Genomic DNA, 6,000 nt, shown 5'->3' with positions numbered 1-6,000 from the left:
TGTACAACACAGTGATGAGACATTTACATATCTAATGATCACCCCAATAAGTCTAGCACCCATTGGACACCACCCGTAGTGATTATATTATTGACTCTATACCCTATGCTGTACTTGACATCCCTGTGACTGTTTTTGTTACGGGCAATCTTTACTTCTTAAGCCCTTTCACCTTTTTCACTTATCCCCCTGCCCCTTCTCACATCTGGTACCGGCTGGGCTCTGCGTTCCATGAACATGTCAAACTCCTTCATGCCTCCTGTCTTTGCGCTCACCTCTCCTTCTGCCTGGAAGGCCTTTCTGCCACTTTTCCACCCAACAAGCCCCAGCTCCTCTTCTAAAATCCAGATGAAATGTCACCACGCCTCTGAAGTGATCGGTGTGTCTTCCCCTTTAGACTGTGGGCTCCCTCTGCGTCTCCAAGTAGAGCCTGACTGCCAACTGTCACCCCATAGATGCTGACTCAGTTGAGTACATTGTTCTGTATGCACTTCATTTAGGCTGGTTTTTTGTTTCCTCATTAGCAGCATTTTATTTCAGATTCCTGTAGCACCTGCATGGAACAAAGTCAATACAGACAGAGAGGGAAGCAGAGAGAGTGCACGCATCCGCAACAGAGCGCACAGACCCGCAAACTTTCCCAAATCTCCCTTGCGGGTATTTGAGCTATGGTTCCTGAAGTGGTGTGTAGTTTGTGTGCTCCGGAAGGCAGAACTGCTAGGTTAACAGATGAGACTCAGCGTGTTTAGTGGTAACACTCAGCAGGATGTCTTGAGGCCAGAATCTGGATATCCAGCCTCCACTGCGGTTGGGCGCCCAGAGACGGCTATGTCCGTCTATGCCCGTCTCTGTGGGACGGTCGTGGAAACTCTGTCTGGGCGGAGGGACAGGAAGCCTCGGTGCTGGGGCCAGCGTGCTGCCCAAAGCCCTTTATCTGGGTGCGGCGTGAAGCTGTGCTGCTTTCTGTTTCAAAGTTAACTAGCAGCACTCACATTCACTGATAAAAGGAGCAATTGTCGCAACCCGTTCAAAATAGCCTGACTGCTTTTCTTAGATTATGAAAGTAATACTGGATCATTTTACTTCCCAAATATAGAAATGTATTAAGAAGAAAAGAAAGATACCTATAATGCAGTCTTCCAGAAAAAAAAAATTACAGTTAATAGGTTGGTGTTCATTTCTTCCAAAGTTTGTTCTCTGTGTACGTAGAAATCTACATAATTTCTCATGATTATATAAATTTTAAAAACCAAAAATGGAATTATAGATCCATAACTCTATAGCTTCATGTTTTTCTCTTTCACATCAGTGAAAATCAATCTATTAACAACATTGTGAAAGTTGGTGATATTCCATTTCATGGACGTACCCTAATTGATTTAATAAATTCCCTTTGATAGGCAGGTTTTTCCCTATGTTTTCATTATTATAGCAGTAGAAACAACATAGTGTGAGGATTGAGACTGTGGGCCTCTGAGTCAGACTGCCTGCGTTTAAGTCCTTAGAGCCACTTACGAGCTTTGTGACCTCTTTGTACCTCAGCTTTCTCATCAATAAAATTGGAATAACCATCGCCCTTACTGGTATTGCAGGGTTTTGGTGGGGATCCAATGAGGTGACACATGTTTTTAGAGCAGTTGCTGGCACATGGTACATTGCTGATAACTGTTAGCTGTTGTTATGGGTAATATTGAGACGAACACTCCACTACCTACATCTGTGGGAACTTATCCTATTCTTTCCTTAGGATACATTTCTAGAAGTGGAAATTCTGGGTCAGAGACTAGGCATGTGTTAAACATTTTTACTTGTCGCCCAAATGCCCGCGAGGGATGTACCGACTGATTGGGGGTGAGGATGTAAGGTTGATGCAGAGCTTTCCATTTTTATTCTGTACGTCTCTGTATTAACTGAATTTGTATAAAAATGCATTCATGCATTATTTGCATATATTTTTTAAAATAGCCCATGCGCTCTCTTACCAACATGTCTATCAAAGAACACATATCCCCTCATCTTCATCAACACTGGGTATCATCAGTCTTTTAAATCTTTGCCGATATGATGAGTAACAATGTTATCATTTGTATTTCTGTGATTCTTAGTAGTCTTGCTCATTTTTAATATATTTTGAGGGAATATTTATGTGGTATACCTTATAAAACAAACATGTTTATACCATTTGAGTCAATGGTCCCAGATCTCAGAAGTAAAATCAAGAAAATATTTTATACCCACAGATTTATGTAAAAAATGATTATCCTAGTATTATTTATAGAGATTGGTGGAATAAATTATAAAGTATCGTGTCATCTATGACAGACTATTGTGCAGCTATTATTTTAAAATCATGTTAAAGAAGAGTTTATAGAATACTATTCTATAATAAGTGGGAGAAATTACATATTAAAAATTCAAAGAAAAAAAGGTGAGAAAGAAATACATTAAAACATAAGCTATAGTTCTTTCTGAGTGATGGAACCATGGGTAATTTTTTTCCTCTACTTTTCTCTGTATTTTGCATATTTTCGATAGGTATACTTTTACTTTTCTAATTTAAAAAGTCAACCTTTGCCTTTGGTAATTAAAAATGTCTACTTGTTGGGGAGGCTCTGCAAGGGCTATATGGAAATTTCTGCACATTCTGCTCAATTTTGCTGGGAACCTAAAACTGCTCTAAAAAATTAAGTCTATTAAACAAACAAACAAACAAAGCTTGCATTTTCTTTCATTGAGCCTTTCCCAAACATATATTGCTGGGCACCAGACATAAAAAGCCCCACTAGGAAAATCAAATTTTGCTACAAACATGAGCACAGAACACAGGGCTCATGAGGTATCTGCAAAGTTATATAGGATTTTATAGCTAGAAAGTGTAACATGAAGGTGAAGTTTAATTTTAAGTAAGAGAAAGAGGCTGTGTGCCATCTCCTTTCAACTGAAGTGTTAGAAGCCATGAATGTGAGCTGCAAAGACAGGCAGCATCTGCAACACGTCAACGGCACAGATCAGCGCCTAACGTGGGAGCCCTTCTCCCTGTGAGTGTGTGTCCTCCGTGTCCCTCGAGACCTCCCAAGGCCCTGCTCGAAGGGGTGAGAGGGAGGGCTTCTCACTGGCCCGGCTGAGTTGAGACCCAGCTCCCCTGTGGTGGGTCCACGTGTGGGGAGCAGCAAACACCTCTGACACCCTTCAGTGGGCCCCCCAGGGAACCAATCAATAAACAAGCTGGGTGATGGGGAGTCTTCAGGTAAAAGGCACCAAGCCAAGCTCAAGGGGTGCTAACTCTTTCTCATCACTGTTGCTGATGCTCAACCCAGGTTTATACAGGGAGATCTATTGTTACTTCCTTGATAAAAGTTCCTGCCAGGTTTTGGTTGGGAAAATTGAGTGTTTCTCTTTGCAGGATTTTATTCCTTTGTTTCCTAGACTCTAGCAGAATCCAACTGGACCAGCCTTGTGCCTAGTAGATAATCACCCATGATATGGTTGGAGAAATATGGAGGAAAATGTCTTCTCCTGAAATAACCTCTCCTACACAAAGGTCACAGGATCTAAGGTCTGCCATGGGCAGTTCATAACAGTGATCACTTAATCATGCATTTATATCAAAATACACTTTGGTCTGACCCACACACAGGACTCCTCAACCATCAAGTGTTTCCCTCAAGTTCTTACCAGGCTCAGCAAACTTCAGCTGCCAATCTAAGACTTGTACAGGGTAGCACATCTCTAGGGCAAATAGCATTTCTATGCTTTTCTAAGGTGTTCTCATATACAACCTCATCTCTGTTTCATTCTCTAAGATGGGGCACCTGTTGGGGGGGGGTGGAGCCTGCATGACACCCGCATGGACCATCTCTCTCTGGTCCAGCGCTGAGCAGCTCTCCCTGCCCCGCTCAGTGATGGTGGTAATGGGGAGAGGAGGTCAGATGCACGGCTCAGGCCACACAGCCCTGTTCATCAACCGACAAACATACAACCAAGTCGGAAGCCCTATCAGCATCCCTGGTGCCCATGAACCACTACTGAACCATCTACCTCCCAGGTGTCGGACCTGGGTAGGACTCGCTAGCTCTGTGTGACTTTGTGCCAGTTAACTTTGCCTCTTTTCCCCTCAGTTTCTTCCTCTGTCAAACGGGGTTGATAACAGTGACATCCCCCAGGGTTGTTGTGAGGATCACATGTGGTGAGTAACATGAGCCCAGTGCCTGCACTCTCCAGCCCTGATAATAGTAACTCCTTAAACTGCAGTTTCCTTTCCCCTGGGGGCTAGACTGGGAGGCCCCACAGCTGTGGAAGTTAGTGCTGGAAGGGGCTGAGGCAGAACCTGGCACAGCGGGCAAGTCCCAGGCTTTTATATTTCAACCATTAGTAAAATAAAACAAAATAAAATAAAATAAAACAAAATAAAATAAAATAAAATAATTGGCCCAGCTTGAGAATTGCTAACATTTTATTTGCAGGTAAGGGCACAAAAAATAAGCATACAGAAAACTACATCTACTATCATTTTTATTTCATGAAAGAAAGGAATCTTAACGACCCTGTTTTTAAAAAAGAAAATGGAAGAAAAGTATAATATCCAAATAAATTTGGCTTTTTAAAAAACTCCATACATTGCCTCTTCTGAAAACCAATGAAAACATCGCAGACCAGTGTTAGCAAACCTCAGATTTTCATGCTAAGACCTTGCTTTACGGATGAGGCAAACAAAGCCCAGAGAGACGAAATGACAAGCTGAAGGTCACACAGCGCCTGAGATGACTTATCACGATCTAGGAAAACACCTCTGGGCATGAGAGGTCTGTTCAGGTGGCTGTGAGCTAAGACAGGTGCCCTGGGCTGTGAGTTAAGAGCACTGAGCTCTACCCCTACCCATTGGTTCGCAAGCCACCCTTTCCGTATTTTCCGCTTTTGTAAAGTGGGGAATGATAATTGCCCCTCACTCCTCACTCCTCACTCAAGGCAGGGGTGACAACCTCATGAAAGAAGAGATTCCGAAGTGCTCTGATGGAATACAAAAATACAATATACAGCTGATGTAATATCAAATTGTACACCTGAAATCTATATAGTTTTATTAATTAATGTCACCCCAATAAACTCAATTTTTTAAAAAAGTGCTCCAGAGAACACACCAGGGTATTTAGGAGTGAGGTGTCTACACGGCTGAATTTACCTGAAAGTATTTCAGCCAACAAAAACAGATGGAGCAAATGCGGCAACATTACAATAGTTAACTCTAGGTCTCTGCTAGTCTCTCCACTTTTCTGCGTATTTAAACATTTTAATAATAAACGTCTCATCATTTTTAAACATGCTCTGGCAAGGTAAATGCAAGGGATGGTGTTACTCACAGAGAAGATGCCCTCAGGGAGGTCCAAGTCCTGGGCTCAGGGGCAGGTGGGGCCCACCACCCCAGGAGAGGGAGCAGCCCACTCTTCACCAGCCTTGGACACACAGAGCCCTGTCCAGGAAGTGATTTTGGTTTCCCTGCTTCCTCCCCAGACAGGCCTGGTGCCTGTGGCTAGATGAGGGAAGCCTTCTGCCCCTTCTCAGTGCAAGCCTGACAGACCCAGCCCTGCTGCAGCCATGGGCACTAGGGACCCTGGGGGCTGCCTAGCACAGCCAACCAGTGTGGGGGGCTTATGAATATGCAGATAGAGGCCAGAGCTGGTTGGCTGCCCCCCTGCCATGTCCCACCCCTACTCCAACTCATGACCAGAAAAGCCAGCCAAGTGAGGACCTTCCTGAAATGGCCATCTCTCCAGTCCTTATCCAAAGACCCACAGAGCCCCTTGAACATTTGGGGACTAAATTACCCAGCGTCTTCCATTGTGCTGGCCTCCAGTGGGGAGCTCTTGACTGCTACTTCCAAATTCCCCAGTGAAGCAGCTCCAAAGTGAACATCTTTCACCCTGCATCCTCCTGAGGACACTGAAATCAGCCCAGCATCAAAATATGGCACCTCAGCTCTGCAGGAAGGAGAGGCTGAGTGGC

The sequence above is a fragment of the Pteronotus mesoamericanus genome, unplaced genomic scaffold (genome assembly GCF_021234165.1).
Source record: "Pteronotus mesoamericanus isolate MK-2021 breed Mesoamerican mustached bat unplaced genomic scaffold, CSHL_Meso_final contig_182, whole genome shotgun sequence".
Classification (NCBI taxonomy): Eukaryota; Metazoa; Chordata; class Mammalia; order Chiroptera; family Mormoopidae; genus Pteronotus; species Pteronotus mesoamericanus.
The sequence above is the reverse complement of the archived record's forward strand: the minus strand, read 5'-3'. Positions refer to the sequence as shown.